The sequence below is a fragment of the Mytilus galloprovincialis genome, chromosome 9 (assembly GCF_965363235.1).
Source record: "Mytilus galloprovincialis chromosome 9, xbMytGall1.hap1.1, whole genome shotgun sequence".
NCBI classification, from domain to species: domain Eukaryota; kingdom Metazoa; phylum Mollusca; class Bivalvia; order Mytilida; family Mytilidae; genus Mytilus; species Mytilus galloprovincialis.
The window spans coordinates 43562113-43586081 of NC_134846.1; the positions used below are offsets into that span (position 1 = coordinate 43562113).

General features: G+C 33.4%; 1 long non-coding RNA gene across 2 annotated transcripts; it reads right to left on the reverse strand.

The window, feature by feature from the left end:
* Positions 1–2134: 2134 nt before the first annotated feature.
* LOC143045049 (uncharacterized) lies at positions 2135–22524 on the reverse strand. Of its 2 annotated transcripts, XR_012968848.1 has the most exons (4): positions 22408–22524; positions 21162–21204; positions 16710–16792; positions 2135–3356 (listed from the first exon to the last, which is right to left on the reverse strand). It is a non-coding gene; the product is annotated as an uncharacterized LOC143045049 (long non-coding RNA). The 2 variants fall into 2 exon arrangements; XR_012968847.1 differs by lacking the exon at positions 22408–22524 and having other exon boundaries at positions 21162–21287.
* Positions 22525–23969: the final 1445 nt, after the last annotated feature.

The window sequence follows — 23969 nt, forward strand, 5'->3', positions numbered from 1 at the left end:
AGACTTGTTTATTAACTGACACTCCTGATAAGTCGTTCTACCAAGAACTAAAATTGACCCAAGCACCGTGTCAAACGAGCTAATACTAGAAACCTTAAGATATGACATATATCGAAATAACAGAACTTAAAATGGACGAGAAACAGTGTTGCTAGCAGAACCTATCCTTGGATCAGCAACATTTAAGAAAGAAGAAAATGTGTCAGAATCTACAAGTGGCAAAACCAGTGTGTAAAGAAAGTTGGTGTAGATCATCTGATGCTACAGCAGTGAATATGTATTTACATATGAACCAACTGGATAAAATAAAACAGATAAAACAGCAAGCAACAACCATGTATACACGTACTAGACGATATCAACTATAGAAAAAATCTAAACTGGCAATCCATGTTCAACAAAGACATCAATCAATGTCTCTGCTACAGCCCTGGTCAATCACATATCGATATGATCAATAGTGACCTCACTATTGTCAATAACACTTCTCTAAAAAATATCCAAAGGTCCGAAATCTCGTGAGCCTAAATCCAGCAACTTCAATGTACTGATGGATATAGCAGATGATTATGAATTTTCCTCGAAGTTCAGTATTATTTTTATTTTACTTTTTAAACGTGACACAGGAGACGTGTATATGAGATGAGTTCAGCTTCCTAATTGTGAACTTTCAATTTCTATATAGCAACATTCCAGCAGCGCCTGCATACGGAGTATATATCTCTCAATTGATACGCTATTCCAGGCATTGTATTTCCTATCATGACTTCCTGGATAAAGGGTTGCTGCTTAAAAAGAAGCCATTAAACCTAGAGTTCCAAATGGTGAAGTGGAAAGCATCCCTTCATAAATTTTACGGACTCCATCACGAGTTGGTTGATCGTTATTGAATATCCGTTTCACATATGATATCGGATATGTTCCTTATGTTGTAACTACAATCCCGTTCCCTTTTCACGAATGTACCTAATAAGACTATTTACCTGGTTTGTAATAACATGAGCACACGACGGGTGTCAGACGTGGAAAAGGATCTGCTTACCCTTCCGGAGCACCTAAGATCGCCCCCAGTTTTTGGTGGGGTTCATGCTGCATAGTCTATAGTTTTCTATCTTGAGTCTTGTGTACTATTGTTTGTCTGTTTGTCTTCTTCATTTTTAGCCATGGCGTTGTAAGTTTATTTTCGATCTATTTTGTCTCATTGGCATTCGTACCCTATCTTCTTATATCTTATTAATATAAATCATAAATTAAATGAAGTAATAATGTGAAATAACTTTTTATTCAATAACATATAACAATAAAAAAAGAAACCCCACAAATGTTAGATAACGATTTGTCTAATACCTTAAACATCTTTGTTTTTTTTACGTTTCTACATCATCGTAGCCGAAAATCAATAAGAAAAATGAGCTTGGTTACAATATATATAAGTATAAAATAACATACATGATCAGGGTTATATTATGTTTTCTTTTTATGAAACATGCAGTATAGTCGATATGCTTTAATGTTGTCCCTCAATCATCGTTAAGTAAAATGAACTTCAATAAGGTCAAAACAAAACAATGCAAAACATAGTTATGTTTCCTGCCTCCAAAGTACAAAGTTTTAAGGACTACTCTGATACATTTTATGGACATGTTTGGTCATGCACCGTTCAAGTTCAGACAGTTTTGGTTTAGCACCGCTAAGTCCAGAACGTTTTTCTATAAAATCTAATACGTAAATTATTTCATAAAAATTATAATACCTTGAGTGTCATATATTTTTTTCTGTCAGTGGGCAGGACACTACAATATATGGGTTTTGCCTGTATTGGTATGATGAAGCACTACCATTAAAATTGACATGGGCCAAGTAATATGCCATTACCAAACTTTTTAAGTTATTTGATATCATATAAAATATCATGGCTTTCGAATTTTCTTTTATAGCTACATTTTGTAGTTATGTTTTGCTAAGTATTACAAACATTCGATTATTCAAAGTGCTTATATATACTTTTTGCTGATAGTTTACTCATAAAAAATTACGACCTTTTCATTAAATATTACAAACATTCGATTAGTCAAAGTGTTTATAACAAATAACGGCCTTCTGAAGTATTTGATAAAAACATAACAAACATGGACTATTTTAAATATGAAACTTACTATACATGCAATTAACACTCATATATAATTGTATGTAAACCAATTAGCGAACTATATGTATTCTCAAAAGCGTTAATCAAACAGCTGTGTTCAGAATTTAACTATGACGTGACGTCATTTTCATTTTGGAGTTTGAACACTGAAATAACCCATTATCTTTTTCTCAAAGAAACGGCGAATTTTGATGAAACGTACCACTTTATACACTATTGAGATCATCGTCTGTGTCTTTTTCCAGCACATTAATTTTGTAGTTGTCTCCAGCCTTCGATTAATGAATTATAAGATTTATAGTCTGGACTTGATAGTTTATCTTTCAAATCAGAACCAGAAGTATAATATGGCATAAAGCCACAATTATGTACAACGTTTATCTTAAGTAGCTTTGAAAGGATTCCCATGAACACATCTTCCATTCGGATAATTCTTGTAAAAGGAATGGAATAAGCAAGACTTTTGACTACTCTCATATTTGTCAATATTGTTCCTCCGATTATATATTGCGGCCAAAAATCAAAAGGATATTCTTGCAAGCTCGTAAACCATTTTGAAGATTTATCTCTATACGGTCTTGAAATTATAACTTTGTAGCCTATGATCTTTTTTTCTGTAGTTTCAATATTATCATTGGCAAACTGAAGCAAACGCCGGGTGTTAACTAGACGATCATCATCTAGAAAATGTACATATTTAGTGTTAATATTACGCTTCACTAACCAATCGATTGGAAGAATCGTTTTATATACTAGACTATCGTATGTATCCTTGAATCCAAACTGGAGAATATCGCCATATTTTTCATATTCAAAATCAACGAACGGTTGAAAACTTTCTAGATATCCTAAAATGAACAACGTTTTCACACGTGGATTTTTCTTTGATCCCCAAGTGTTCCGAATAGCAACCCTCTGGCCAAAATTGCCCACAAATGACTTGACAATAAAAACTATATCGAAACTTTCACACGATTCACTGACACAATTCTTTGGGAACGGGTCTTTTTTAATGACATAATGCTTAGTAACATTGTTCAATGGATTTTCTGTTGTCTGACCAGTAGTTGCAATTTCTTCAACAACATCAATTAAATTATGTAATGGGTATGTAAACTGAAAAAAGTAAATCTTTTCTCCGGTTGACCATCTTCTCAACACCAGCAACACAAGCAAAGTGCAAATTATCCATGGCCATTTCTTCCCTCTGGAAGAAGAAAATAATATTAAAATCGCCAAAGTCATAATCAAATACTATCTACACATTTCTATTTATTTTTTTGGTGTGATGTTATCTGTCATATGAATCTATAGTCAATTTTTATATTATTTCTCACATATTTAAGATTCTCAAAAATAAAATGATAAGAAATTCAATGTTTAGTGAATCATGAAGAAAAGTAGTCTCGATTATCCAGACGCTCCATACGCATTTGTAGTTATTGTTCGCAGTAAGCACGATAACTCTGGTGCAACGAGACTAGAAGAAAAGGTGAGTCGAAAATATTTGAATGACGAGCGGACAGACGAGCGAAATGACGGATAATGAGATTGTTATCGATTAAGAAACATTGTAATTCTCATCGGTTATTTTTTTTTAATTTCTACAAAACTTATACATGTATATGTTACAGTGAATTTGTAAAATCAGTGATTATGTAGAATCCCTGATTTTTCAGGGATTATGTAGAATCACTAGAATCATTAGTGATTATACAGATTCCCTGAAAATTACCAGTGATTTCACATAATCACTGATAATTTTAATTAGTATTCTACAAATTCCCTAATATGATTTCAGTGATCATCAATAATTAAAAGCTCCAAAGATGATGAAACAAATTAACATAGACAAATTATCATTTTTTTCTTATTCCTTGAAAGTTTAAGTAAACATGCAGTTTTCATTCCTGATCTACTATTTGATTCTTAAGTGATGAGTTTTTTCCTTTATATTTTATCCAAGTGTTGAACCTCATTATGCTACTAACAAATAAGCTCGGCACAGGCACAGGTGTTGCTTGGGTTGAAGAAAACGTATGCTCAAAAGTTAATGCAAATTGCAGAGGAAAAACAACATATCTCAAACTGGTTCCAGAAAAGGGAGATCCATGCCATATAGCAATGGACTCCTGCTCGGATCTTTAATACAAGAAATCAGTTTGAGGTTGCTGATTTCCCTTCATTGGTACCTTCAGATGTTTGTGCTGAAAACTCTATTTCTCTGAGACGTGCCGTAAAATATGATTGGATATGGAGGACAAGGTTATTTAAATGTTGATATTGTGGTAAAAACAAATATGAATTTAATAGATATACATGTAAAAAAACAGGACAAATGTGTAATAGTCGATGCCACCCAAATCTAGTTTGTAAATAAAATGTTTATTTTTAAAATATTGTGCATAAAATTAACATTTATCAAAAAGATTGTACGCGTAAAAATAGTTTTGATCTTCGGACATCAGACTCAGACTTCTCTTGAACTGAATTTTAATGTGCGTATTGTTATGCGTTTACTTTTCTACATTGGCTAGAGGTATAGGGGGAGGGTTGAGATCTCACAAACATGTTTAACCCCGCCGCATTGTTACGCCTGTCCCAAGCCATGAGCCTCTGGCCTTTGTTAGTCTTGTATTATTTTAATTTTAGTTTCTTGTGTACAATTTGGAAATTAGTATGGCGTTCATTATCACTGAACTAGTATATATTTGTTTAGGGGCCAGTTTAAGGACGCCTCCGGGTGCGGGAATTTCTCGTTACATTAAAGACCTGTTGGTGACCTTCTGCTGTTGTTTTTTTCTATGGTCGGGTTGTTGTCTCTTTGGCACATTCCCCATTTCCATTCTCAATTTTATTGATGACAATTTCAGTTTAATTCATATCTCAACCTAAAAACAATTGCTAAAACAATACGATAAAAAAAAATCATTATGCCATTTAATCATGTTAATATTTTAATACTAACTTCATCAACCCCCCCCCCCCCCCCCCATGTGGGCTCGCTTGATATTATTAATACTGATACAGTAAATATCAAAAAGGGCTCGCTTGATATTATTGCTGATAAAGTCAGTATTAAAAACAAAACATCAATTATTCAATATATATTTTGCTTATCATTTAAATATATTGTGCTTATCATTTAATTATATTGTGTTTATCATTTCAATATTTTTGTGTCTTTCATATTAATATATTATGCCTAACGTTATACAATATTAAGGGTATTAGTCTGATATGAGCCAGTCCATGAGAAAAGGTACACAGACGAAAATTTTACGAAATTCTAAACAGTGTGCATAATTATTGGTAGTAGACTTGTGATTTATAAAACACATTTACTTTTTCTCATATCCTTAAGCTGTGAGCTACACGCACCTGCAAGTGTTGAGACCCCCCTTTAGTTTTATCAAGATTTTTAATGACTTATTTCATATATTTCAATCATTTTCAAAGTACAGTTTAAATGGCTTGATTTGCCAATTGATAATGTTAACCCCGGTAGCAGTTGGGGTAAGGCTCTCGCTAATGGTACGAGTCCGGTGCAACGACGGTTGATTTATATAATATTAAATAACTTAACTTAACTTAACTTCGGTTGATTTATATAATATTAAATAACTTAACTTAACTTAACTTAACCTAACTTAACTTAAATATCAATTTCTAAAACACAAGAGGTCATAATTTTTGTATTTTCCCTCATGTTTTAATATTGTCTTACTATCCTTAAACCGGTAAAACTGAATAAAAAATTATTGACTTTTGTCTCTCTAGTGTCGTAAAATTTTAAGTTTCTGGTCAGTATAGCATTAGTCCAGGGAACAAATGATTTTACACTTGCTCAAATACCAAAACATTCAGATATTTCTACGTCTTTTGCTGTTTTAATTGACAAATTCGGGATAGAATTGACAATCTTATGAATGTTTACATTAATGTAATATATATATATATATTAAATAATATAAAAACATACAGGAACAAATTTACTGTCAAATTTTAAAAAGACACCTTATTATTACTAAACAAACAACCCAATAATTAACAAAAATTAAAAAATTAAAAAGTTGGATAAATGGGAAGACACCGTTACATATTTTAGTATCATTTCAGTTATTCTGTATAATCCCTGACGTCTTTTCTAGTGATTATACATTATCCTTGAAAATTGTAGTGATTATATATAATCCCTAAACTAACCAGTGATTATACATATAATCCCTGAAAATTTTAGGGATTCTACATAATCCCTGATTATACAAAATCACTGTAACATATACAAGTAATCATTTTATGTTTTAATCTATATTTGAGTTATTTTTTAAGGTTAATGTTGTGTTTACCATTATATGTAATGTATCCCTTTTTACGTGACCTTTTTGTTACTGATGACACATTACAAATATTCTTGTCATTTTTTCTAAATCATTTCTTCAACATTTTGCACCAAAATCTTGTTAAATGTAACCGTTCATGTGTTCTCCTTGCAATTATTGACTTCCTAAACAAACGTCCGACAAGGACCTTTTACGCGACTTTCAGCGAATCCGATTTAGGTCAGACGTCTGTGCATATAACTAGTAAGTATAATTTCTCGCAAATTTTCCTTAGAGGTACATGTAACTGCCATCTATAGATTATGAATAACATAACTTAATATATCCCAGGCATAGATTACCTTAGCCGTATTTGGCATAACTTTTTGGAATTTTTGGTCCTTAATGCTCTTCAACTTTGTACTTGTTTAGCTTTATAACTGTTTTGATTTGAGTGTCACTGATGAGTCTTATTTAGATGAAACGCGCGTCGGGCGTATTAAATGATATTCTTGGTACCTTTAATAACTATTAATAAAGTTAAACCAAAAGGTTTGTATCTACCCATAGGAAACTATAGTATCAGGTGTTGCACGCTTGAACTTACTTTTTCTGTTATATCTCTAATACAGTATTAGATTTCAGTATGCAGTATAATATCAGTAGCTTAAAAAGAGGTTTCGAAATCAAATAACCCAAGACAATTCACAAATCATCTGGTATGATGTAACACACATCCGAAAACAGGAACCACTAGATATCATTGAGATGGGAGCCATCTCTGTGGGCCCCGCTGTCAATAACGTGGGGTAAATAAGTTGTATGGATAATCTGATATGAAGCATTATTTGAAGTTATTACATAGTCTCATGTGTGATTTTGATCTAAGATTTTAAGTTAAAACTGATAAATATTCTCATCTTACTTTCATAGTATAATAGTGATATGACTGCATGATGTGAACTCATTGTTTACTACTCTAAGGTGACTTCTGGATATATGGATTGATGTTTGAACAATATGTTTAAAGGTGCTGCCCAATTGATATTTGTCACATATTTTTAGAATTATGCCTTCAATATATTATGACCCACCAAGTATAACGTATGAAATATTAATGGTTCTCGAGAGGTAGAGCGGACACAATTTGTTAAGAACAACGAACGGATGGACAGACCGACAGACTGATCTTAGACCTAGGATGCATACATTATGACACATTCTCTTGTGTTGGTTAATATATATGTTAAGTTGAAAATGTTTGTCAGGTATAAAGTATGAAATAATAACAGCTGTCCTCTCAAAATATAATGTGGATCAAATTTGTTAGCGATGGACAGACCAACAGACAGACAGACCTTTGACCTAGGAAGTGGTACATACATCATGACACACCCTCTGGTGTTGGTTAAAATGGATGTCAAGTATAATATTTGAAATCATAACGGTTCTCAAGATATAGAGCGGACACAATCTTCACCACAGGACACAGGGTTGTCAACTGAAACCAAAGTTTTTTTGACGTTGACCTTTGACCTAGGAAGTTGTACATACATCATGACACGCCCTCTGGTGGTGGTTAAAATGTATGACAAGTATATACTTTGAAATCATAACGATTATCTAGATATGGAGCGGACACGATCTTCACCACAGGACACAGGATTGTCAACTCGAAACCAAAGTTTTTGACCTTGACCTTTGACCTAGGAAGTTGTACATACATCATGACACACCCTCTGGTGGTTGTTAAAATGGATGTCAAGTATAAACTTTGAAATCATAATGGTTATCTAGATATGGAGCGGACACGATCTTCACCACAGGACACGGGGTTGTCAACTGAAACCAAAGTTTTTGACCTTGACCTTTGACCTAGGAAGTTGTACATACAACATGACACACCCTCTGGTGTTGGTTAATAATCATGTTAAGTATTAAGTATGAAATCATAACGGTTCTCTAGATATGGAGCGGACACGAAAGTGTTACGGACGGACGGACGGACGGACGGACAGACGGACGGACAGACGGACGGACGGACGGACGGACAGACTGATCACTATAGGGCGACCCGCCGTCGGCGGGGCCCTAATAAATGATGTTACAAAAGTACACAAACTGGAACCACCAGGAATGGCGTAACAAAATTCTGCAAACATGAACAACCTAGAATGATGCAACACAAAATCCACTATCAAACACTCAAATTCACAAACACACATACAAACTCATAAATTCAACAAATAATCCAAGATACCCACAAAATAGCACGAACGGGAACCACCAAAAATGTTAGGGAACATGGACCACATCATTAACAAACTCTTTCATAAGCATTCCGTTGACATTTTGCATTTGATGATTGACTGATTGTGCTGGTGATTTAATGCCACTTTCAGCACTACAGGCTATTTTGTTGTCGCAAGTTTTTTTTTATAATTAATAGTGGAAGCTGGAGAGCCAGCAGAGAACCATCGAACTCGGTAGAAAAACTGCTAATCAAGGTCAATTAAGATTTGAGTCGAACGTATCTTTTCCTTTGACTTCTGTTTGTGGATTTGAACTACTGATACCTTATATTTTTGAAACATTTGTATTGTTTCTTTTCTTCTGTCTTATCCCGAATATCCATGGAATTATTGCCATAACTAGTAAACAATCAATTAACAATCAATCAATCCTCCTTCTAATTATTATAGCTCATATGAGAAATGTCCATTTTGACCATTGTTGTAAAAAAAGTTGTCCCGAGTGAAAATGTTCCTTTTGCTTTGCTGTGAAACCGGTAACTGTGAACTGAACGCTAACTCTGCTATTTCATTAAAATAGAAAGAAGATTTGCCAACAGTGATCATGACCGCGAAGGAATATAACATTATTCGTTATTTGTAAATTGAAAAACCGTTACTTTTTAAATGTTATATATATAGCATCCCTGGCTTGCAATAGTTTCGGTTTGGGTGTTTCTCATGAAGGTAAACACAGAACAGCGCTTCGGAATCTCGAAATTTGTAAAATAATTTGTTCATTTGAATATATTGTTTTCCTTTTCTTGGTAGTTATATACTTCGTGCAAGGCATATTAACTCTTTGCTCATGTGCTTGGGATATCTATGACAAAGTTTTTTCTCCTCATTGGAATATAAAGTAACACAAGCCATCAACTGTTCTTTGATTTGTCATACCTGTAGCACATGCAACCTAGAAACAATTCCAAGCACTTCATCTCGAATTGTAAACATCAACCCGTATCAAATACTTGCTGAAGACAAACAACCTACACATGAAAAAAGCAGTTGTAAAAACAACAAGTATAGACATTCAGTCAATAACACAATGAGGGTTTCATAGACATCAATGATATACGTGGGACTAACTAAAGTTACAGACTTATTTATAAACCGAAAATCCTGATAAAGTCGCTCTACAAGAAATAATATTTGACTCCACACCACTCAAACGAGCTGATTACATAAAATTCAGAATGTAAATGGAAAATGCGTCAGAGACGACAACCCGACCAAAGAGCAGAAAACAGCACAAGGCCACCAATGGGTCTTCAACATAGCAAGATTATCCTACATCCGAATGCTTAAAATATGATATCTATCGAAATGATATAACTTGAAATGGTGGAGGCAAAATGTGCAAACACATCAAACACTAGCCATGGATCAGCACCCTTTAAGAAAGTATAAAACGTGTCAGAATCCACATAAACGTATAATACCCCAGTCCCACTAGGCCACGATCGCACTACGATCTGTGAAAAAATGCAAATTTTGATGATCGTAGTACGATCGTGTAGATCGAAGTAAGGTCGTATCACGGTCGTGGTGAGTTTTTCAAGATCGTAATGAGCGTGGCCAACTTTGAACATCAGGCCAAATCAGGTCGTAGTAGAAGCGTAGTGAGAACGCACTAAGATCATAGTAAGATCGCAAAGGTCGCTGTACCATCGTAGTGAGAGCGTAGCGAAAGCGTGATTCTATCCGGAGAAACTGCGCTACGATCTCATTGCGACGTTATTACGACTTCACTACGATCATCACGTTCTCACCGCGACCAAACTACGCTTCCACTACGACTATACCACGCTGTTCACGACCATAGTACGATTCTAGCACGCCCTTGCCGTCCTCATCACGCTCTTCTCACGACCTGACTACGTTCATACTACAACCATTATTCTCATTGTCATTTTCCCATTAAATATATTAATTCTCTCCAGGTTTTGTTTGTCTGTATGTAATTGGGACTTCTTGTCAATTTTCTCTAACGGCTCAACCATGCTTCTCGTTTGTATATAGATTAGACCGTTGGTTTTACCGTTTGAATTGTTTTACACTAGTAATTTTTGGGGCCTTTTATATCTTGCTGTTCGGTGTAGGCCAAGGCTCCGTGTTGAAGGCCGTATCTTGGCCTATAATTGTTACTTTTAAAAATTGTTACTTGGATTGAGAGTTGTTTCATTGGCACTCATACCACATCTTCCTATATCTATTGACACATCTGTTTCATATCTGCTATCGTTCACTAAAATATCGTCATTTCAGCTTTATGGACCAGCAACAGGTTGTAATTAAGGTCGGATTGGTCGGTCCGACATCTCTACTTGATCAAGATTCGTTACTATCAGAGCTCAATCTGCCTCTACATCAACCCTAACACCACGCCCACCTGTTCTAGTAGATTTTGGTGGCTTGATTGTATTTTTGTCGAGAAATCTACGTATTAATTAGAAATAGAACTGAAGGAATGATACCGTATTGATATGGAACACGATGTTGACGTTATTGCTGAGAGCGTAGTAAGATCGCGGTTTGAACTTACTGTAATCGTGGTAAGAACGTGCTATAATCGCAGTAGAAGCGTGGTAAGATCGTGTTGCAATCGGATAACTCGTTTTATGGTAGTAGTGAGAACGTGATGAGCGTAGAAAGATCTTGATAAGCGTAGTAAGATCGCAGAATAACCGCGGTGAGAGTGTGTTATAATCGTAGCGGGATTGTTGTAGAAGCGTAATGAGGACGTAGTAGCATCGTGAAGCAATGGAAATTTACATTTTCATGCCGCTCATACTGCGACCTCACCACGATCTGTATTTATTTTAGATCGCGGTGAGCGTGGTGCGATCGTGGTCTATTGGGACTGGGGCTTTAAGAAATACATATATAGAAACTGATAAAAACCACCTGACGCTCCACCTGTAAATATGTATTTACGTAAATATGTACCAACTGAATAAGATAAAACAGCTAAAACATCAATCAAAAACCATTCATACATGTACTAGACGAAATCAGCTATTGCAAATATAAACAGGCAATCCATATTCACTAATAACTGTCTCTCCTACAGTCATGGACAATCAAAAATCGATATGACTAATAGAGCAAATACAAGCGCCAAAAATCAAGTGCTATTTCAAACTCAATAGAATCTTTTTAAGTTATAATAAAACACTACCTGGTAAGTTCATGAACATGTATAGCGATCACGAAGACACAGTTATGGACACATCGCAATGTACAGCGCCGAGGAAATCTAGACCTGAAAGAACATACAACAAGTAGATATGAGAAGATGTGGTATGATTGCTAATGAGACAATTGTACATCCAAGTAACAATTTGTAAAAGTAAACCATCTTAGGTTAAAGTACGGCCTTCAACACGAAGCATTTGGGTCATACCGAACATCAAACCATAGAGGGCCGAAAAATGGCTAGTGTAAAACCCTTCAAACAGGAAAAACAACAATCAATTCTATACAAAAAACGAGAAATGAGAAACACTTATGAACCACATCCACAAACGACAACCACTACACATTAGGTTTCTGACTTCGGACAGGTGCAAACAAATGCAACGGGTTTCAACGTTTTGATATGTACCAACCTTCATCCTTATCTGAAACAATAGTGTAACATCACAACATAGAATGACACACTATAAATATAAATTAAATTGGATTAACTCAATCAAAAGACATAGTAACAAAAACTAGTGAACATACCATGAACGAATAAATTTGATCCATGATACAATGATAATTTAAAATCAATAATAAAAAATGGGGATGAGAACACAGGCATTACCCCATAAATACCTTATATTAAAGTATATAGGACACTTTTTACTGAGACATATGCATGCGAGATCGAAAATATTTTTAAAGGGAATACGCTTCAAACTTCTAAAATCCTTTCTCTGATATTATTTTTGATTCCAATAAACTCAACTATTAAATGTCATCCTCGATTGGCCAATTCCCGTAAAAAATAACAATAAGTTAGATTTTGAAAAAGCATTCGACACAGTACAGCCCGAACTACTTAAAGCAACTCAACAAATATGGCGTACCAAAAACATCCATCGTAAACTGGATACACTCATTCCTTACCAACACGTCGAATGCGCAGTTGTAAATGGGATTAAACCAGGCGATTCGGTTGTACTTTCAAAAGTCTCCCAGGAAACAGAATCGGACCAATCATGTTCCTCGTCCATATCAATGACAATGCAAATCATGTAAGTTCGTATGTACATGGGCTGAAACTTACGGAATACGTTTACAACTTCTCAAATGTGACATGGTAAACCCAAAACAGTGCTCAGACGAAAAAAGATTACAAAATGATTTATCTGTAAAGTGTCAAGAGTTTCGAGCAAAACGTATATATATGTAAAACCCGACGAGGTACTGATAAGAAATGGAAGTTATCAATCCTGACTTCGGACAGGTACATGCAAAATATCGCGAGATTCATATGTTTTTCTTAGCTCATAACCTTCCCGCTGACAACAGTGATTTAAAAGATATAGATATAAGAAGATGTGGTATGAGTGCCAATAAGACAACTCTCCATCAACATACATACTTTTTGGCAAAAAAGACAAAAGATACATCGCATCGATCTAAGAGACTAACAAAAATATAGTTTGAAGCTCAACTAATAACATAAATATTTTTTTTTTTTTTATCAAAATGAAATATAAATTTGTACACTTCCAATGGAATAAGTGTTAAGATGTTATAAAAAACAGCCAGAGAAAAGCATTTATCCTGCAATCGGCCTACTATTGTACAACATAAATATTTGCTTTATTTGTATTTGTTCAAATTATTTTCTTCTGTTACGCCGCCTCCATATTGTGAATACTTCTTATGTGTTTAACAGTTTATGTTAAGGTCCTGTTCGCTGCTACGCATTAAAACTATGAAAAAAAATCAAGTTCTAAGTGTAAATTGCAGGACAATGATATTATATATATAACTCGTCTAAACATCAACCCAACAATGTTCGATCTGTAAATTTGCTTTCGCAAATTTTTGGTTCTTCCCTCGCCGGGATTCGAACCCATGCTACTGTGATATCGTGACACCAAATCGCCTGCACTGCAGCCGTCCCGCTAGACCACACGACCACCTGGGCTCTCAAAAAAAGAGCTTTCGCTGACTGTGTGTTACCTTTCCTCGTCAGTTTTAATCTAGCGGCGTACTACAGTACATGATATATAAGGCATGAAGATGTTATTGTTACAGATCAGCTAAATTATATATATATATATAAGTACGTCTGAGTCAGTGACAACTCTACAACAGATGTATCCATCGGATCGCCATCAATGATGGTGAAACATGGCTGTGTACATAATGTATATACAACTCGTCTAAACATCAACCCAACAATGTTAGATCTGTAAATTTGCTTTACTTATAAATATAATTATTTTCTGTGACTGTATATTACATTAATTTGTAGGATCCTTTACTATAGATAATTTAGCTGATCTGTAACAATAACATCTTCATGCCTTATATATCATGTACTGTAGTACGCCGCTAGATTAAAACTGACGAGGAAAGGTAACACACGGCCAGCGAAAGCTCTTTTTTTGAGAGCCCAGGTGGTTGTGTGGTCTAGCGGGACGGCTGCAGTGCAGGCGATTTGGTGTCACGATATCACAGTAGCATGGGTTCGAATCCCGGCGAGGGAAGAACCAAAAATTTGCGAAAGCAAATTTACAGATCTAACGTTGTTGGGTTGATGTTTAGACGAGTTGTATATATATATATATATACATTTTCGGAAATGTAAAATGTATTTGAACGAGTTTTGCAAACAGTAGAAAAGTTCAGCGAGCCTCGCTTTTCGTCCTATTTCTAAAGCTCGTACAAATAAATTATTATACATTTTCCGACAATAGAAATATTTTGTTTACGACCTTGTACAATGTTAAAATATAATTTTCGACATGATATAGGCCAATATTTGTTCATTAGCGTTCAAAACTGTACAAGTGTACATACTACGTTACATTCTAATTTATTTTAAAACTTATGATTGTTAGCAAAACTAATGCTTTTTATATAAACATAGAATCGTTTTTTTTTTTTTATTTATCTGAAACTATATAAAAATCAGAAAAAGCTCTCCAACAAAGACCAGATGGTGTAGAATTTAACAACAATAGGTCAACGCACAACAACAAAGATGAGCAAAACATATACCAAACAGCAAGATAGGAAAGCCTGCGAAATGACAAATGTAAATCAATTCAAACGAGAAAACGTACGGCTTGTGTAATGTACAAAAGATTGACGTGAAAAAATATTATACAGTAAAAAACGACAACAACTGAATTACAGGCTTCTAACTTGAGATAGACACAGACTGAATATGGCCTGAGAACAAACTGTCAGTTATTTCGTAGTGAATTTCTTTAAGACAATAAATTCAAATTCAAAAAATTGCACCTGCTCTATATCAAAAACATTTTTACAGTGTAGTATACTACTAAGTGGACAAATAATGTCAAAATTATAGAAACTTCTACCAGCTCTAACTCAAAATATTGACAATTATGTGTTAAGGGGGTATACAATTCCGTTTGACAGCTTTAGACTGAATAAAATTTGACCTTTTTGAACTGGACCAAATCACTACTTAACATAAAGATTCAGCACCCAATTTTTTTTAACATGTAATTTCATCCCCCTAATGCATTAAATATCAAGAAATAAATTGGGAAAGTGTATCAAATTAAAAATCCAAGTTATACACTGTTCACACTAGGGACTAATCTCCAACCAAGGGACGATAACTATGTCCTTGGACCATATGGTAGATTTTAAACTTGCATACCGGCGTCAAACCCTTTCCCTGACCTGTGTCAGTGGTGTAACAGTATATAAATAACACATAGCTGAGAGGGTGATAGAGCAGATTGTTACCCCGAGAAAACATTGTCAACCGCGGCGAAGCCAAGGTTGACAAAGTTTTTCGGTGGGTACCAATCGCTCTATCACCCTCTCAGCTATGTGTTATTTAATTTATTATACTGAATGTCCCATCATTATTGCCTTTTACAGATAAATGTTATTCAAAAGTATTTTCTATGACGACACGTACATGTAACAACGTTACGGGTATTATAAAAATCAACAGAAGTGAAGCAAGATGGTTTTTTTTTTTTTTGACAGTCAAATAACAGAATCTGAGCAAAAATGTAGAACTTAAGCATTGTCTTTAATAACTTGATGTAAATTCAATTCATTGTCCTTTACATTATAGATTTTTGATTGGTCTAGACGAGAGGGTGACATTAAAAAAATTGTCAACCGCTCAGCCATATGATAGAGTAAATTATTACCCTTGTATTAGCCAATCAAACTATGGTATTTTAACGTGAAGTATAACAATACAACATAATATAACTAACTATTAAATTCTATTGAAATGAGCTAAACTCAGATTATCAGATTGATACTAGATATTTGTTGTCAATATAAATAAGATGTGGTATGAGTGCCCATATAACAATTCTTTGTTTTTTTCTATGGTCGGGTTGTTGTCTCTTTGGCATATTCCCTATTTCCATTCTCAATTTTATCTCAAACCAAGTCACAATGTGTAAACAGTAAAAAATTATAGGTCAAAGTACGGGCTTCAACACGAAGCATTGGCTCATACCGAACAGCAAGCTATAAAGGGCCATAAAATGATAAGTGTAAAACGATTCAATCAGGAAAACCAACGATCTAATATATATTAAAACGAGAAACGAGAAACACTTATGAAGCACATAAACGAAGACAACCTCTGAACATCAGGCTACAAAGCTGTTTTGCTCAACATCGTGAAACAAAACTACTGTTTCTTACATCTTTTAATCAAGATGGAGTGTCCGGAATCTTTGTCAGAATATACTTGTTTAATATGCTACTTACATGTAATGTAATGTTTTTCTGTCACAAATCTGCATAATTTATCTCAAAGCCTAAGCATATAACTCATGCCATTTCTCTTCGTACTGAAATACCAAAATAATACGATTGCACATGATATACTTACAGTAATAATACTGGACAAAATAAAGAAATGGGAGGGCGAGTTGTGCAGATTGGTTAAAATAAAGAGTGGACGATATAGTGTATATGAATATATAGCAATTGGGTTTCCACTGGTGATTTTGGGGGCCGTTTATAGCTTGCTTTTTGGTGTGAGCCAATGCTCCGTGTTGAAGGGCGTACTTTGACCTATAATGGTTAAGTTTTACAAATTGTGACTTGGATGGAGAGTTGTCTCATTGTCACCAAAAAACCACATCTACTTATATTTATATATGGTTACCTATTGGACATTTGATAAAAAAATATATATTGTGTTATGTTTTGTTGACTGATGTTTGTCATTTCGTCGTTTTTCGGTTTTTGACCCTGCCTCTAGCTCTCGTATACATTTGTAAACATGAAGTATATGCTTGCATTTAAAAAAAAATATAGATCATTTGTTTTATGAAACATAATATATCAGATTAAGTAATTGTTAAATCAAGAACTAATGTAAAATTGTATTTTTCCGTTGATTGTTCTAATACTATTGATTGCTACTTACTTAACGTCCAGTGGCAAATATTTTATGCATAAGGACAATACTAATCAATACACTACAGCAAGTAAGTTATGTAAAGTATGCGTGAATATTGAATGGCGTGTAGGGCGGGAAATTTGGCCTACAACTGAAAAATGTGGATATATTTTAAGGGGCAGCAATATTGCTTTACAACAGGCTACAAATGGACCCCCTCGGAGAGTTTTTGGCTAGTGGTCCATATATCGTATATAGGTACTCATCCTATATATACAATGCATCGCAGATACTTGCATTTCGACAAAACGTTGCTGCGTATTTGTGCATCCCGCACAACCAAACGGTAGTACCACTTTAACCATTGGGACTCCTATCGGACGGGAGAAGTTCAGCGATGACCATACTTCTATATCATATGTTCAACCCTTGGGGTCAGATGGCACAGAGAATGATTCATTATTATTCATAAGGTCCATATGTAAACGCACCTGTTAAAATTATTTCCAATATCAGTTCTATTAATTCACTAATGCAAATTAATAATTCATTTACAAATCACTAAACCATACTGTTAACCATGTTGAAGAATCTAATAACACATCACTAGTAAGAATTTTATAATAATTATCAATTTGAAATCAGACTTTATTTCCATTGCTTCCAATCAACTTAACAGTTTTCAAACTTACTTCATACCTGAAAAACATGTCATATTATCATCCTGAACGCACTTTTTTTATATAATATAATTTATCGCTATTTTGTGCATTTTTCCTATGATCTTTTTTTGTGATAATTTTTCATATCATGCTACTCGCTTGAGATGGAAAATAATCGCTAGAAATTAAGGAGGCACGTGGCGTTGTCAATTAAATTGACATGAAATTGACAACGTCGTCATAGGTAAAATAGCTATAAACAGATTATCATTGGTCATCTCAACTCGATTGCTTTTCTCGTTTTCGCCGTCCCGGCTCAAGCGAGAAAATCAATCTCGTTGAGATGATCAACGATAATCTATAATTACTTGCATTTTGTTTTAAAAGACAGAATAACAATTATACTATAAAGTTACTCAATATATATTCATACAAAATGACTGACAAGGTCGAATCTAAAATTTATAAAGCACTTGTAATATTTTGTTTCCTTCCCATATAAACTTTCATTACATGACACAAGGAAGCTACATGAGTGTACTAACCTTTTTTACAATCTCCACAATATAACTTGAAAGTTTAATCTACTATATCGGCTTAAATGTGTATACAAGTAATAGAATACTTGAGGGTCTGGATGAGATTTTCAGAATAGAGAATAGTGAGCCAGTACGACAGAAAATATGGGAAAATCAGTACAGAATAGAGAAAAGGACCGAAAAATAAGGAAATGGGAATAGAGAGGTGCTAAAATATAAATAATGAAGAATAACAGGCACAAAACTAGAGGAAAATGGCTTGGAACATTAAAGAATTCAGAATTAAAGACTCCTCATTCAGACCCTTAAAATTATACATTATTCGCTTCCTCGTTTACTATGATACAGTCTCTTTGTCACAGTCATCATTTAAATCATTTTAAGCCATGTGTCCAAAATATTAGAGTCAAATTTATCCACAAATTTTCATAGATTGCCACATATAATAAAATGTTCACTTTATAAACCTTCATATATATATATACATGCACTTTTTTGAAAATCATACACATTGATTTCATCGTCCGACAACTCTATGAGCCTAATCTAGAACTTGTAAAATCAATCAAGTTATAAAATATTTCTAAAAACTGTGTGTAAAAGAGAGGTATAAGTATGTTCTTGTCAGTGGGTACTAGTGGCACTAACAATACGACGGCCATAATTGGGCAACCATTTAACTGTTTAATTCGAAAAATAATTAACTTACCAATATGTGCATGTCTTTTTCTAATCCACAAAAGTCGTAGAATTGATCTCATTTTGAAATATTTGATATAGCAACTTTGTTAGAAATAGCTATCTATGTTTAACTATGTTGATACATGTATTTATCAATTTATAATTAGGTGAACAATCTACTACATGTATTGATCATATGTTGTATTCTTAAGTGTTACACCAAAACCCTTGTGGATAAATAATACAGAGATTTAACAGATCCATACATGTATGTATTTAACACATGTAGTGTGGTCATAATTCAAAATCAAGCTATCAATTTAAATGTTTTACTTTTCAGGGCACCACATTGAGGACTTCTGATAGAGTAAAAACAAAGAAGTATGGGGTAAACATGACGTCATCATTCATGTGACAACAATCAAACGACAGAAAAAAAAAAATCCACACAGCGATCCACAACGGAGGGGAAAATCCAGGAACTTATAAAGGGAGAGTAATTCGTAATATAAAATATGTGGTTTATACTTTCCAACGTTTTGGACGATTTTATGAAGAAGAAAAAATGTTTTTCGACCAAAAAAGGGAGCGTGAGTAAGAGATAAACTAGACGTAGTATCAAAGTGTCCTGACAGCCAAATATATCTAGCATAACAAGTCCATGGTTACAGAATTTGTCCATTGCGTTTTATTAAAAAAAATTAAAAATTAAATGTTTGATAAAAGAAATCATTTACATGTAAACAACAAAATATTTAATTTGTGTGCTGTAATTTTGTTTAACAGTAGTACACTAATCTTTAAATAAAATGTATGTGCCCAGATTCGTGAACAGGTCATTGATATTTCTTGGTAAACACATCCATGTTCTTTGTTTTACTTGTAAATTATTTAAATGTATCAATTGGATTTTCAAATTCTTGTATGATTTGAAAAAAACAAAAAAAAAAAACAACAATTGTGCATTAACAATTCATTTTATCAAAATATGGGGGTTTTTTTTTGTTTGTTTGTTTTTTTCTTTCTATAAAACAGAGTTTTTATTTTCCTAGCAAAATTGATATCACAGACTTTTATGACTTGTTTGCTTAATGCCCAGTGACAAATATTTCATACATATTCAGGACGAGAAAAAAATTATTTGGTGACACGAATTATTCTTTTCCATTAGTTGGTGGAAATTAGCTATAAAAAATGCTTAAAATTATATACAATTATTTGAGGCAATCATTTTGGTTTATTCAAATATGTTTGAAATGAAATTTAATAGAGGGTGGATTTTTATAACTTAACGTCCAGCGGCAAATATTTCACATATATTCAGAACAAACAAAACTTTGACAATAATGTACATTCTACCGAGTCAAAACACGATTTTTTTTTAAAAGCAAAAACCATACTTAATCATGCATGTATTGTGTATAATTATTGTATTTATATTTCACTGATGCATTCAAAAAAATATTGTTAAATTGTATATTCTATAAGCTGTACTGCTTCTGAATAAAGTATTATTATTATTATTATCATGTTACAAAATGTAACACACAATTAAATTGTTTGAATAAAAGCTGAATGTTTAAATAACAAACATGTGGTATTTAAAATTTAAAAATGGCACAGTGTCTTTATAATATATTTTCAACTTATTTGCATGTTCTTGCTCAAACAAAAACAATCTCGTCGAAAAAATGTAGCTCTACCCTTTTGGTCAGGCACTTTCTATTCAAACAGTATCGTGTTATATAGAGAAAATAGTCTGAAATAAAATGATAGACAATGCTCTGTGGTGTAAAATGTATATGATTTTATTATGAGATTTTCCGTTGCTAAATAGGTAATCGACCAAATTCAAATCAATATTGGTTAACTTGAAATATTTTTAAACGAAAATGGGTATATCTACTGGAACAAATTATACACAACTTACCAGTTAATGTTAGCCACCAAAAGTTGAATACCTCAACCCGGACCTAAAAAACAAAAATTCACCATCATGATCATACTATTCTTTCATGTCGCCATTTTATATTCACGGTTCAATTAATACTAAGTAGAACTTTAAAATCAATCTACCTGTACGAACTACACTAATAATATTTGTTTAATTATAAACATCACACGAACCGAGAACCATTTCTTTAAAGTATAGAATTTTATATAGAGTATTCCTAGTGAATAGGGATTTTTAGACATGTATACACCAACGGAAGGTAAAATAGCAAACAAAATTAGAGATATATCATTAGCGAATAATATAACAATTTGTAATAATGCTGAGTGTGTATTGATTCTGCACCAAAACAAGCAGCACTATATTTTTATAAAATAAGGAGATATGCAAATGAGACAACTATAACACAGAGTCCAAATGATGTGAATTAAGAAACTGTAAATTCACCTGAAAAATTGAAGTTTAAAACTATATATATACATCATAATTATATTGCATTATCTGTGTCTACTTGACTCAAATGCTCTATGGCAAAACAATGTTTCTAGACATGTAGAAACTCACCATTCATATTCTATGGGGGCATGGTTTTTTAAAATAAATTATTTGAATAGATTGCTTGAAAAAAAAATATTGTTAGTGATTATAAAGGATCACTTAGTTATATTTTTTTGCCGGTCAAAAATGCTTGTCCACCCCCAAGAGATGAATGGGAGTGCCTTAGTATTATGCAGCTGGATTCTGACTCACTGCTCATGCAACTGTCGATTTTTATTTATATTGATCTCTTGAATCGTTTATTAGGTACCAGCTCGGACATAACTAAAAGAACCAAACAGTTGAGTAGAACAAACAGGACATACGATGTTTTATTGAAACAACAAAATTTCTGGACTATCTACGCATCCTAATACTGGCTTTTGGTACCCTAGGCCGGTACAACGGGTAATTTAGATCAAAAGTTGTACACAATGGCAAAATCCAATGTATTGCAATGGCAAAAGGAATCGACAGACAATTCCAATAACCTGCATCACGTGCACGTGGTAGCATGCACAATTGTCATGATTGTTTTGAATAGAAATCTGGAACGCAGGTTATTTTGAAGGCTGGTATTAGGGTGGATTCTGGTTTTCAAAACATTGTCGGTTACAACAGAACGGACACACATACACATTTATAGTCAGGAGACGTCACAAATTAGTCTTACTTTGAACTTTACCTTCTCCAATGGCTGTGTAAATAGATTCAACCATTTTTAATCCGACTTCCTGTTGATTACCTATATATAAGTTTTTGATGATAATCTACAGGTTTAAAAATCTTTTGTTCGTCGATTGTTTTGTTGTTGTTCTCTACGGTAGGTTGACTATGGGTATTTTTAAAACTAAGTTCACTTGTACGTTTTCTGTGGTGAGTATAGTACGAGTCGCGGCAAAGTTTTTTTTTAAAACTTTTGACTAAGTACAGTGATTATATAAATATTTACCGGTTTTCTTATCACCAATAAACCTGTGTAAATTAACCTTCCAGTCATTTTTTATATAAAAAAGGCCGTTAGTTTTCTCGTTTGAATTGTTTTACATTGTCATATCGGGGCCTTTTAATTTAGCATATTAATCTATTGTAATAAAAATTCATAATATCTAATAAAATTTGTAGATTTAGCTAACAAGGTCCTTATATTTGTATAAAATAACATTTGTTTATAGTGGAAAGTTGTTTTAACGTTAAATAAGCTACAACTTAAAATTGCTTGCTAGTCCCTCTCTGTGATTTCCTTTAGAGAACTTTGGTTCATTTTCCAATCAATCTATCATGAAGGGAAGATAATTAATTCAAATTTCAATCATAGTCTTTTTCAAAAATGATGAACGGTTCTTTATATTGGTATGTAATCATTTTAAACGTTTCAAATTTATGAAATTATATTCGTACATCAATGTTTTTGATACACCAATAACAAAAACTAAAATATATTGAATCGATACATTTTGTAACTATTCAAATTAATATCAGAAACCTAAACTTAATTATAAAATAATGAACCTGTTAAAGGGAGACAATACTCGCATAACTTTTTCGAATTGGCACATAATACAACGGAATGTCACTCTTGCATACAAATGGCACATCAATTTATTAATTAACTGTGCAATCGCGCTCCACCTTCAATGATGATTCTAAATTATAAATATAACCAAAAGTTGTTAATCTATAGATAGTAAAGACTAATGAAATCTAACCCACTGTTAAAATATTTCTTTGCATTTTTTTAAAACTTCCTCAGTAAAATGCTTGAGCCACTTGACTTTCATAGCTCATAATTAACGTTTTTACACAATATTTAAATAAAGTAGCTAAAGATTATTCGCTTCTCAAAGTGTAAGACGCAATAAAAATCGTATGCTTGCACCATCTTACCCAAAAACAGATTTAATTAAGTTCTGAACATTTCGACATTTCTTCGTTAAAACCGGTTTTAAACAAATCACAAGTACGTGTTAAGATCCGACTAAATACCCATATCCCGATATCGTCAGGTTAATTTGCTACAGTTTTATAGCTAACTATGCGGTATGGGGCTTTGCTCATTGTTGAAGGCCGTACGGTGACCTATAGTTGTTAATGTCAGTGTCACTTTGGTCTCTTGTGGACACTTGTCTCATTGGCAATAATACCTCATCTTCTTTTTTTATATTATGTATTTTAACACAAATCCAATTATAAATATTTTTGAATTGATGATCAAATCAAATGAAATGGATTGATAGTAGACCATAA